This window comes from Strix uralensis, chromosome 3 (assembly GCF_047716275.1).
Source record: "Strix uralensis isolate ZFMK-TIS-50842 chromosome 3, bStrUra1, whole genome shotgun sequence".
Taxonomy (NCBI): Eukaryota; Metazoa; Chordata; class Aves; order Strigiformes; family Strigidae; genus Strix; species Strix uralensis.
The window spans coordinates 87,415,098-87,428,718 of NC_133974.1; the positions used below are offsets into that span (position 1 = coordinate 87,415,098).

At 41.5% G+C, this 13,621-nt stretch overlaps 1 protein-coding gene across 2 annotated transcripts in view; it reads right to left on the reverse strand.

The window, feature by feature from the left end:
- GREM2 (gremlin 2, DAN family BMP antagonist) overlaps positions 1–12,764 on the reverse strand; it is a 37,924-nt gene extending 25,160 nt beyond the window's left edge. The window contains exon 1 of one of the 2 annotated variants that reach the window (XM_074864827.1): positions 12,674–12,764. The gene's annotated coding sequence lies outside the window, so the exon portion shown is untranslated. Of the gene's footprint in view, positions 1–10,781; positions 10,836–12,673 lie in introns of those variants that run through there. The other variant, XM_074864828.1, reaches the window with a different exon arrangement.
- Between the last annotated feature and the right edge of the window lie 857 nt (positions 12,765–13,621).

Sequence of the window (13,621 nt, forward strand, 5' to 3'; positions counted from 1 at the left end):
AGATAGAGATTTAAGGTGAGTTGACCAACATGAAACAAAACGTTTGTGGTTCCATGTTCCCAAACTAGCACTCTAGACATTGTTATTCATAGAATTCATTTGACCTTCATAATAGGCCAGTCTTCTGCATAGTGAAAATAGGTGGAAGGAAAGAAGGCAAAGGCTACTTTTACCCTCCACATATCTAAGCAGTGCCAGAGGGGCCAGATACATTTAGATTCTTCTTAAGTTACTCAGAGACCATGCTGAAATATCTAGAATAAAAGCAAAATGCTTCTTTCATTAACTTATGCATGTGTCAAGGTTTTATTACAAGTCATATATATGTGCAAGGTTGGTCTAACAGGCATATTTTAAGTAAAGGGTAAGCTGATATGAGAAGGTGACCCAGACAGAGTGGCAATGTCACAGTGGTGCTTGATTCATGATTTTTTTAGTGGGGCAAAATAACACAATCCTATGAGCAAAAACAGTGAGACAAAAAAATGGCTAAATACTTAGCCTTTCTGTCCCCACACCCCTAGTATGTCCTGGAGAGCAGCCCAATAAACAGGAGCAAGCAAAACTACAAATGTACAACCCTCCTCTTTGCAGACACCAATGATTGCTGTCTTAAGCACAGATTCAAAAACATGCCAACATTTGTCTTTCTCCCTTTTCCCCTGCACATTCCTTCTGCAAACCCCTAACTACAATTTTGCATCAGGGAAATAGTTGCATGCCGCAAGATGATTTGGAGAGACTGTCTCAACATAGCATGAAGATGACTAAACAGTGACAATGTAAATCATCCCTCAAAGATAAGTCAATAGTGAATAAGTAATTTTATCTGTCAAGAGTTAACATGCAATGAATACTTGCAAAGGTTACACAACGTAAAATCTAGTAGCAGTTAGACACAAGTTCCCTCACACAGGCTAACTAGGGAAGCCTACAGAGGAATAGATCCAATTCGACTTCTTGATGAAAAGCCTTAACAGCAAGTTCTATGTACAAACTCCTAGAAAAGGATTATATCCTAAGAAATTGTTACCTTACAGCCAGATAACTTACAGTAAAGATGCACTTTATAAGTATTTCTTCAGAAATGTGTTAAATTTTCACTAAAAAGATATTTTTAAAAAACAGCAAATGAGTGAGGGGTATAGTTTATAATGAGTAAAAAAATCTTTGGTTAAAAAAACCAAAACAGTTCTTGAACACCCCACACAACACCGAAGCCATAAACAGTTTGGAATTTAACTTGTAGTTGAAGCTGACAGACCACTGAAAAGCTTAACTCACTTTCCACTTCTGTCATTATCTGCTTTTTTCTTTTTTTTTCAGTTACATAAAAGCATTCATCTGTTTGAATTTTCTTCTTGAATATACTTTTCACGTTCTTATACATATTTCTAGCATGGCATCATATCTGTCCTGTAAACTCTCTGAAAACAGCTTATGATGTTTAAAACACTCTATTTAATTAAAAGAAATTAAGAGTCCTCCTAAATGTGCAAGCACCAGTTGTATATTCTGAAATCCAGGCTGTAAGTATACATCCCTTAAATTTTCCTAGGTTCTTGAATAAATAGATCCTCTGAGGTTTCCCAGATAAGATATATTTTAGATTACTTAGGCTATCCAAAGAATGTTTTTGCCACTCTGTGCAATTAGAGCTGAAAGTGCATTTATCTTGCTATAAATAAGGTGACTCTTAAAGAATGAAGTTCAGAAGTGTTAATGTCAACTCTTTAGTGGACATATCTTTGATAGGGTAACTCCATATCTCAAAGTACCTAGGCTAGTTTAACTCAAATTTGAAATTAATTCTGACCTTTGTAATATATGCAAGTCAGAAAAGCTGATGAAACAATTCCAGAATTAAACTGTATGAGTTTTATCATAAAACATAAGTATTTACATAGATGTTTTGAAAGTTACCATTTAAATATGATGTTAACTCAGAACTACCCCCAGAATCATACAAAGTAAAACTGAAATGTTCCAGAACAATCCATGTATGGAATAATTCAGTTCACCAGAAGCAAATCCTCTCTTCCCTACTTTACAGTACTTGGATTTAGATACACTGCTTCAAAAGAGAAAAGTGCAAGCTGTTGACTCTTTCTTTTACTACAGCTACGGATGACCTTGGGTAAACCATAAACAAAGACTTTGGATGTCCCAGGTTAGAAATGTTAAATAATGAAGATAGAGAAATACACAGTGGGCAGAAATTCCCACTATATAGAAGGCACGGTTAACAGTGCCAGTTTTTTAAAGTATAAAAGTCTTTTTGCATTGTCTTGAAGTAATACGCTGTTCTACTTCCCTGTGCAGGACAATTTAATCTAGTGTGTGCAAATCTGCATTAGAACTCACATCCTTATAGGCTTTGTAGTAAAGCAAAACATCAAATTTTTTTCATCTACACATAAGGTGGTGGCTACCTCTTTTACATACTATTTGTATTTGCTTACATACACATATATCACACTGTAATAAGCAGTTTATAATAGAAGCATTTTAGTCTTTAATGCATTTTTTTTAGAAGCGTTCAATGACAGTAACAGGTTTTACAGCCTGTAAAGCAATCTATAAGGTTCTGTTCAAGCAGTAACAGCCTTATACAATCACAGAATCACAGAATGGGTTGGGTTGGAAAGGACCTTAAAGATCATCCAGTCCAACTCACCCTGTCATGGGCAGGGATATCTTTCAATAGACCAGGTTGCTCAAAGTCCCATCCAACCTGGCCTTGAACACTTCCAGGGAGGGGGCAGCCACAGCTTCTATGGGCAACTTGTTCCAGTGCCTCACCACCCTTACTAGCCTGTGTCATTGTTCAGAAAATTTGGGAATGCTGGTCTTCAGGCTGTCTCTTAAATAGCAACCTTATTCAAAGATACACACTTAGCCACTGAGCCTGTCTACCTAGACTACTAAGGCCACCCAGTCCTAATGGCATTTTCAAGACACCAAGCAAGGAGTCTCCCCCTGTGAACATTGTCAGCTGGAGGACATACAGTGTTTTGAACATTTAACATTTACAGCACAATTTCTGAGACATTCTCCCATAGAAGTTGAGTCTACCATTTTAGACATGCCAGATGGCACAAAAAGGTCTGTAACAGAATTAAGACACAACCTAGTGGCCAGGAGCAGAGCCAAGGGCAGGATGATCCTTTCAGCACAAGTTTAGACCTATGCCTAGCTAAAGTAACACCATAGGTATAGCCATAGGCAGCATAACAAAGCAGGAATACTCACTGGACCAATAACACTTTTAAGACTATTAGATTCTGCCACCTCAAAGAAATTGGTCATGGATGAAAGCAAAAGGCCACCACAGAAGCTTTAGGAAAGGTCTACAATTAGCCAGAAGACCGTACTTATTTAAAAGCAAAACTGAAGCATGACTTTCACCCAAAAAGTTCCACCAGCACTGCTATCTGACTAACTGCTACATTAGTAGTTCACATCGTACATCTAGAAATTCAAAAGTTACAGTGCATTTGATGCCCAAATTAAGGCATCAGCCTTAATCATGGTAAAATAAGCCAGTTTTCAAATGTTTTTAAAGGAAAAATAAATATCTTGGGGAAAAAAATCTTATTTGGAGCACTTCATAACCAAAGTATCTTAAATTACAGTTCACTTTGAGAAACTAAGACTCCCTTTAATTAATATAAGTCTAACTATGCATATTCTAATATAACAATAAAAAACTAATTTTGCATTGTCCTGTAAACAGTAAAGATAAATCTAAACCCAGGATAAACACAATGACAAATACATTTCAATATTCTCAACAAATACACCGAAATTTCAATGTGGGGGGAAAAAGCCAACAAGCATGGCACTAGCATCTCAAGCTCCCTATATTTTAAACACTCAGAAAAAGTAACAGCTTAAGTCAATCACGTTTGACTGCTATCCAGTTATTTATATGAGTAAATGAAGCTGGCGTCCGACTGGGGAGATGAACTGGCAACTTGCCGCAGCCTTGAATTACAATTTGTATATAACGGAGCAAACTGCAAGCACTCTGATTATAGCCTATCTATGTGGATGAAACCAAGCAGGAGAGTTCAAATAGGCAATATTCTGTTTTAATTAATGATAAAGCAAGATAGAGATTTCTTCAATCAGCAGGTGAAGTTGCCCAGGACAGATCTCCAGAAAAACTCGGCCCCCCATGACCTGAAGCTTGGACTGTCAGTGGAGTTAGATACACAACAGTCCCCCTTGAGACAGGAAACCCTTGGTATGGACTTCTCGCCCATGAATTTGCAGTTCCACTGTCTGAACAGATCACCTAAAACCAAGCAAAAACTCCCATGGCTGCTGGCAGTCTCAGAGACTCCACAACATGCTGGACTGTACTATGGCATGGTTACAATACAGAGGCATGGACCATAATGAAATAACAACTCAGCTGGCTGGGAAAGGTCATTTCCAGTGATTCCACTGACCTTTAAAGATCATTTTGGGTGGGAGAGGAATGGAGGAGGAATGAGATTATTCCTCCTCAGCACAAAGTGTGCTGAACAGGATGAGAAAGATTTCTTCAGACTTGAATATTTTGAAGCAGATTAGCAGCTCACATTCACATATGAACAGGAAAATAAATTAGTATTTTGGGGTGACTTCATGGATAGCATACAAATCCTTAAATTCATACAAAGAGTGATCCTTGCTTTTTAGGCTCTTAAGAAATGACAAAGCTGAGAGCAGCTTAGAAATTAACTAATTTCCCTAACCACCTATTTATCAAATAATTGTATTACCATACACAGCATGAACAGCTCACAGCAGTAGCTTCCATAACCAATAGTGACTCCACTCTGCAGTTCCTACTAATTACCAACACGTGGTGGGAATAGTCCACTGGCCTTTTCTGGAGCTCAGTACACAGTGAGTAGCTGTCCACTTTTGCAAGATACCTGCCATTTTGGAGGCAATGAAAACATTTATAATAGTGGCTTATGTATCGCATTGTGATTATGCATTCCCCTCTACTCTTGATATTTTTTTAAAAAATCCTGTATTTCATAGCAAAATTGCTTCATTCTATTTTACTGATTTGTAAGCAGCATTTCTGTCCATATAAAAATGACCTCTTAACATGTACTTAGGAATGGAAAGTCATCCCTGTGGCCTTTTCTTTCTCCAGAACTCACTCTCTAGTTGAAACACTGGCCAAGGCACAAATAAACAAACACTAGTAAATACGAGACTGGACTGCCATTACTTCTCAACAGTAGAGCCTGCCAATACCAGATATGGATCCAGAGACATTGCTGGTTTTGTCTCTTCCAGAATAACTTTTCCAAGGAGCTACACCCTTGTCTAGCTTGCTCAGATTCTGAAAATCACTGTTTATGACTGTGGCTATAATAGTTGACCTAATCAGAAGTGCCAGGAATCAAACCACAGACTTTGGAAAGCAACAGGATCCATAACCTACAGACTTCTTATTTTGAGAGTCTATGGTATGAGAGTCCCAGTCTTAAACCCCACGAGACAGCTATGCCAGGATAATAGTTTAGATTCCGCAAAACACATTCATATCGTTAAGTCTTTCAACGTCTGGCGGTTTTAAATGGACAACAAATCTGTTTGTCGGATAAAGTCTGAACTGCTAAATAAATAGTGATAAATTTCCTAATACTACTGGGCAGAGTGTTCCTGCAAGTACAACGTGTGTTTATCAGTTTCCCACTGAGCTAGCGTTGACTTTCAAATTTCCTTTAATCTTATTATAGTAAACATAGTACAGCTCTCTGGCAAACAAGGGTAACATTCTTCCTGTAATATCGTATCCTTCTTTTAAAGAAACCTTAGAGATGTCCAGAAAAGAACTAGGCTCAACTTGGAATGACACAATAAACTTGTTTCCAAAGAAACAAGTTTTATAAAATATTGGATTTTATACTGAAAAACCCAAGAATTTTTATAAAGAGAAGACTGGCAATTTCTGATAGGTACTCAAAATAGTGTTCACATGTATCATATTTCTAAAGTCAGTTATTGAAACACCAACATAAAAATATTTTTCTAGTTGGAAGCAGGCTACCTGAGTTGAAGGATAAAGCAACTGGCATTCTGGATGAAGAGTTCAGAAAACAGTGGACTGTAGCTTGTGAAGGAGCTTTTTCTGTGCTCCTTCAAGAAGAAAGAACATAAAGTGCAGACGACTTTAAAAAAAAAAAAAAAGCGGATAAAGAAAACCAAATGGGATTTATTATGGTACAATTTGTATTTAAAGCTTCTCTTCATTTGGGAGGAATTTATGGTAGACAAAGGTGGGATTTGTCTTACAGTTAAAAAAAAAATAATAACCTAGATTGAGCTGTTGAATAACTTAATGTAAGTGACTGAAGGGACTTTGGGAACCTGAAAGCAAGACAGTTTCAGACAACAGAAACTAGCTTGATTTCCTACTGTGTGCATTTGTCTTGCTTGCTTCAGGGTTCCCACAGAAAAAAGGTCATTACGTATAACAAAAATAGACTACACTGGTGCTATTTTCACATATCTGTGATTTTTTAATAAAATGACAAATTTTCCTAATAATCTGTTTATGTGACATTTGAATCTTCTGCTTCAGATACCCTTAAGAAGGCACAAGTTTTGGGCTATGACTTTACTTAAGGCTCAGCTTCAGTAAGGAATGGAAATATTAAAGAGGTGGATCAACAATCTTTCCCTGCCTACAGAGAATCCAAGGTGCATATAATTTGTTTCAGTTTGTAAGTACTCACTCAAGAATATCTCAGCAAAAGCTGTTCTCACTGAAGGATCAGGCAAAGTTTCCATGGGCTTCATTAATGAAGAATATAGACCAAAGTCAACAAACATACTTAGTATAAAGCCATTGCGTGTAGTAATCTGAAAGGTGTCAGCCAGAGAACAAATTAAATCGAAATACGAGCGATAGCCATCTCTCTTTATTAGGCGACTTTACTGGATGTATCCATTAAGTCATGCAACATGTTCACATATTCCCCATCTTCTTTGCCTGTCAACCTCCTCTTGTTCTTTGCAGAGGACACTGAGCTCCAAATTATGTTGACGGAACAGGAACTGACAAACGATAGATGGATCATAACAAAAAACATGCCTAGAGCAAGGATGTCTGACATCTGAAAGCTGGGATGTTTTCATTTTGGATAGAAGCTCTGACCCACTATTTACACCCCTATCCCAAGCTCTCCCACATATTTTTAAATGACAACTTTCCAGATGTTATCTGTATGGAGACTGGCCAGATTTATGGGCAGGATCCCGCTTAACTCTAAGCCAAAATAGTGTTTTGGCCTCACTGGAAATGAGATTAGGTCTGAGATTTGCACCAGGAAAAAAACCTACAGTTTCATGCCAGAAATGGTCATGCAGAATTTTTACAATGCTGTTTATTTTTTTGTTAGCACTACTGTAGAATATCAGACTATTTAATATTATCATAATAGTAGTTAAGCAGAGTAATAGGATAGACTAGACATGGCTGGAATACACAGCAAAACTGCACACAAATGAAGAAGGGCAGCTAGTTCACATGTAGCACCAGCTCAATACAGTTTTCCAGCTCTAGCAAGTGTTTGTACAAGACAAGGTCAACAACGTGTTCTGCGTGAGCTGTACAAATGCTGTTTCCAAGTTTTAAGAGAAGTTAAAAATTCAGGAAATTTTTAGGATTTATTGCAGTTAAATCCACAGTCTGATGTTGCATTTGTGCATTGCCCATCACACTCAATAAAATTTGGTTCCAAAATAAAATTTGGAGGGTAAATAATATATTTTCCTTCCCCAGTGTACTTACTTCTCTTACTTCCTTAACACAAAATAGGCAGAAATGAAATTTTTATGAGACTTTTTGTATTTGTATGTATCACAGTTTTAATTTCCTCTTACTTTCATTATAATTTATGGTTTCTTAAAATACTCACTTCCTAAACAATAATGACTTTAAAACTGTCTGGAATGAGAGATAAATGTACCGTTTTCTTTCTGTAAAGAAGCCTGTAGTAAAGACAGTAGCATGCATATTTCTATATACAACATACCTTTACAGTATAACTAATTCTATATGGCAGTGTACCCTCTACAAAAAACTGACCTTAATAAATCCCCCTTAGTTTTATGGCTAATTTAAAATATGCTGCTATAACTCTTATAGATACTATGTAGACAGCAACCACAGAAGAAAATACACAAAATCTCATAGATAAACATGGTTATGCCCAGAAGAAATAGAACAATGTGAAAAGCAGATGCTCTAAGATGACTTTTTGACAAAGACTGCTTACAAATGAAGTTACCATGATTGTATCACACCGGATATTGAAAGATAGATTGCCCTCTGTTTTAACATCCTGGAGCAAGACAGATTCTTATTGTCTGTTTCCCTTTCTGTAACAGGCTTCAAAAATCTTCTTCAAAAACTGGTAATAAAACACTTAATGCACTGAGAACAAGAAAGTGACATACCTATAATCTACACAATTCATGCTACAATCTACACTTCATCCCACAGAAAAGCTATGCACTGGAATAAGATTTGGAGTAGACAACCTCTAGCAACAGAAATACAGTCATTTGAGAAGGAAAAGCTCTCTTGTTTTTCAATTCCCATTGTTCCGAGTAGCACAATATTTTCTGCAATCTAAAAGCAGTCTTGGAGCAGCCACAGTGATCCAGAACAAGGAGGAGCTTCATATCATTCATGCTATACACATGCAACCCTATGATTTCCACCATGATCCCTGTGAAAATGTGCGTAAAACTGAAGTGTCGGTAAGAAGACCAATTTCTGCAGCAATGACAACTGTCTTCTGTTACTGAGTAGGACGGACTTGATCCCTAATTACTCCGATAATGTATTACCTAGATAGAAATGGTTTCATACAAAAGATAATGGCTTATAATTAATTAAATCACCCTTCTATTTAAGATAATTTTCACAAAAGAAGCAAACTAAAGAAAAACAAGAAAGTGCAAAAAGCCAAATCACCAAACAACACAGAACTGAAAAGTTTTCAGCTTCACAGTGGAAACTGTAGAAAAAAAAGTTTCAGCATTTTTTAAACAGAAGCTTTCAGTTTTAAGTGGATGTTTCTCAACATCTCCCTGGGCATCACACATTCCCACCTGCTTGGGGCAAGGGGACTCCAGAAGCAGAGGACGTTTCCCATCATGTGCCAGGAACCACAGGCGGCACCTTCTTTCTCCAACGCAGCACTTCTGGTGCGTTATGGGAAATGTAGTCAACCGAGGTGCTGCACCCACGAAACACAGCACAGCATTTCTAAATGACAGCTTTTAAGTTTCAAGCCAACATTTCTCACCACTCCCAAATGCAATGAGGAACATAAACACAGTCCTGTGAATCTTTATACGCAGGAGGGCTACAGCCAGTGACAGGCAAACAGCCATAAAGAAGCACCAGTTGTTCTTTCCTAAATGCAACTGCTGGGTTCACATTCACCAGACAAGCACAAGGCTGAATTATCCAAAGTTCCCACTCAAAAAGTAGCCTGCTATCACATGCCAGAGTATTGAAAAAACCCAAACGTTATCCATCTTCTAGAATTGAAGCGAGCTCAGTATGTGTATATACAAGAAGGACAGCCACAGTTTGTTGCGGGGTTGTGCCCTCCTGCTGAGCCAGAAGGAGCTTCCCTGTAACACGCATGTAGGCAACGGTGCAAGAAGCAGGGACTAGCTCACACCGCCGGGAAAGATGGTTAGTATTGGCTTCAGACTGCACAGTGCACTGGCACTAGTTTGCTGCAAAGGGACCAGGTCTGTGCTAGCAGCTAGCACAGCCCAACAGACATAGAGTAAAACAGTTAAGCACAGGAAACCTTCTATCAACACTATATGCGTATTATAGGGTTTTACTTCAGGCTAGCTCTAGTCTGGTCTCACGGACTGAATTTCCAGCAATGACTCAAGCACATCTTCTCATTTAGATTCATCTTAAAGGAATCCAGCTGGCCCACTATGAGGTATATGGAGATGGACAGTAAGTGGGAACAACTGGGAGACTGGCGTCAAAAGTATACTCCTGACACGAACCACAACACTAATATAAATGCACAACCACACCCACGAGCATCTGTGAGAGTGAAGGGAAAGACCTTACTGTGCAGCTCTTGAAGAGACTCTTCGGATGTCAGTGAATCTAGAGTGACTTCAACTGCTCATTGAAATAATTCTAACTCAAGCATCAGAAACGGGTAAATTCCAATTTGGAATGCTAAATTGGAATTTACCCGTTTCTGATGCTTGAGTTAGAATTATTTCAAAGTGAATTTAGTAGTAGCGTGTGTAGAGCTACAAAAGCAAACAGTCAGAATTTACCAGTTACCAAATTTATCAAGCAAAATCACATCAGGACTAAACTATTTATTACAGAAAAGGATGATCTGGATCTACTTGATTTACACTTTCACAAGCATTGACAAATGGTCACTGAAATCAAGCATTTTCCAAAGGACAGGATTTATCGATATAGTTCAGTTGCTAATTCAGATATTAACTTTTACTGTCATCTGATACTATGGAAAGAAATAAAAACCTCCTGAGTTTTATTCTTCACCTTCTCATACCTTTGTTCTTTTCCACATTGAAAGTCATGTTTCATGACAGCACAGTCTATTTGAAAGATAAATAAAAAAGCAAATAGGTCAGCTAAACTAGTCAGCTCAAAATCTAGGGTTAATGGCATTTATTTTTGTAGCACCCTTTTAGAGGTCTTACTGATGGTTTTCACCGACACATCTTTCAGTTACTTAGCATGCTGACATGGAAGGCTGAGCAAACCTCGCGGCTACGAGACGCACCTCCTCCCTGCACTCAAGAGCTCTGCACGAACAGCGGGCTGCAAGAGAGGCGAGAAGGCAAAATTCTACCCGCCAGGTTTTTCACTCATCCTACAACAGAGATTTAGTAAATCGGTCCACTCTCTTCAGCTGCACAGTAATCACGCACAAATGTTTAGAATTTAGGACTTCTCTGAACACCTTGGATGACAGCAGTTCATGAGGACCATGCAATGAGCGAAAGAGGTCCCTCGCTCAGAGCCTGAATACTGAGACAGAACCCTCGTGCCCTGGTTCTCAGTAATAAGCAGATTGCTGTTCCTTACTTCAATTATTTTTCTCGGGGTGTTTCTTTAAAATCTTAGGGTGTTATTATTCTCCTTTTAACTGTTGGAAAGAAATGAGGAAAGTCCAGCCTCAGAACTAAGCATCAAGCTTAGCAAGTGAAGCATCTGCATTAAAATACATCAGGCATTCTAAGCAAGTATTTCAGGCGGTGTGTACTTCTTGAAGTTCAAGCAACAAACTAAACCCCTAGGGGAACACACTATCTGTGTTGTATTAGCACCGGTGGGAAGACAAGACTGACATGATGCTGATTTCTCCCTGGTTTACAAGTAATGGCCTTGAAGCGGCTCGATAAGCAGCTTGTTAATTGGGGCTCTGCGCAGGTACTGCTTGGTCTTGCACCTGCTGCTGGGTGATTCTGGGGAGGGCTGTGGGATTATTCACCTGGGGCTTTTCCTGTGGGAATCTGTGTCACAGTCATTTGTTAGGCTGAAGCTCACCTGACTCTACTGATCAGGCTTTCATTCAGTTTATTTCTCCTCCTTCAGAGAAAAAAGAGGTTTAACTTGTTACGAGCTGTTAATTTTGTCCTCAAAAATCCACCAAAAGTTATATAACCACTTTCACAATAGCATGCTAGAAATAAGAGTTGTTCAGCCAAATGCCACTGCAATTATAAGACCTGTGACTCCAATTCTGCAAGACCTGTGAGAGTGCAAATATTTCCTTAGCTTTAGCAGAAAGTCAAGCAGGAGCTCCTTGTGAGACAGACATGGGTTTGTATTATTATAATCCTCATTTGCAAGAGGAAAAAAAAAACAACAGTGTGTGTATACACACATATGTATATTTCCAACTCATGACTTAAAGTAATGCTATTCGCTCTTGGAGCTGATCCCTCGTGGGGTTTCATAATCACAAACCATCATTAACCCAAAGCAAAGAAAGAAAGGTACAAAGGGGCACAGGTTTCAAGCATAAGGGTATTTTTTTACCCTGTTTTGGCTGTTTGGTTTTGGGGGTGTTGGGGGGTTTTTTTGCTTCTTTTTTCACTTGGGAGGGAGCGCGGAGACGCGATGCAAGACGCTTCAAACCCGCGGGGCTTTGGCCGTTCAGGTAACTTCCGAGGGCGCTGAGCGCCTGGCCCCTGGCGCCGCCGGCAGCCGGCTCCCCGCACCGGCGCGCCGTGACCCTGGAAACGCCCCACGGGCGCGGAAACGTCCCGCGGGACGTGCTGCTCCCCGCCAAGACGCCCCGAGGCTGCCGCCCCGCAGCTCCGCTCCTCTCCGCAGGGCGGGCGGCCCCCAGGGTGGTGCGGCGGCGGGGCTGCCGCCGGGGCTACCGGCGACGCTGCTGCAGGGCTACCGGCGGGGCCGCCGGGGCTACCGGCGGGGCTGCGGGGCGGCCCCGCGCTGTCACCGCCATCGCGCCCGCGGGCCCTGCGCGTGCCCCGCGAAGGGGCGACAAGCGTAAGAGGGCAGGGGAGGAGGAGAAGGAGGGAGGGAGCAAGCCGGCCGCAAGAGAAGCGTTGGCGGACCGGGGGGGCCGCCGGGCGCCCCCCGTCCGCCCCATACCTGCACGGAGGCGGGGAGGGCTCAGCAGCGCGCTCCGTCCTGCCAGCTATAGATCCCACGGGGCGACGAAGCGGGGTGGCGGTCGCCGCCCGCTCCCGCGGCTGCCGGTGGTGGCGGTGGTGCGAAGCCCTCGCGGGGCGCAGATGCCCATAGGCGCTCCGGGGCGGGGGGGGGGGGGAAGCGGTGCGTGGGGAGAGCAAGCGAGGCGGCGGGGCCGAGTCCCGGCGGCGGAGGGGAGCTCGGCACTGGCTCCACGCAGCCACTGCCCGCGGAGAGGCTCAAGCCCCCGCTTTCGATTGGCTCCGGTGGCCGCACGGCTCACGCCAGCCGGGCCGCCGCCGCCTCCCGCCCGCCTCCCCTCCGCTGCCCCACGCGCCGCTCCGCGACCCTCCGCTCCTCCCTGCCAGCCGCCGGCCTCGCAACCTGGTGGGCAGATCTAACCCCCTTCCTTTTTCTCAGCCCCCCCCCTCCCGCCCCCCCCGCCTTTTCCCTAACACGACGTCCAATCCCGAGCCTTTTGTTTATGCAGGGACATTCTCGCCCCGGGTCTGACAAAACACACTCCTTCCCTTCGCATCTTCCTCCTTCGGCTGGAGGACCTGCAACTTTAAGTGTTCCTGACACTTTGTGTCACGCTCAATATTCAGACATGTTTGCTCTCTGAACGTTTTAAAAAATATCCCTCGCTGGTAAAATTAAAAGCATGCAACGCCTGATCACCTGAGGGCTAAATCTGAGGTAGGACAAAACATTCTTTGCCTGAGTTTAGTTTGCTTTTCTTACCCTGTTTGGGTTCCGAGCACCATCTTGGTTAACTACACGTCAAATCATGGCATACACAGAAAATAAAATCAGGAGGCTAAGCCTCCTCTTCCTGAAACTAGGGTTATTCAAGCACAGTGGCTGTGACTGTCATTCCTTGGTGCATCTTGGATGTTGGTATTCCCG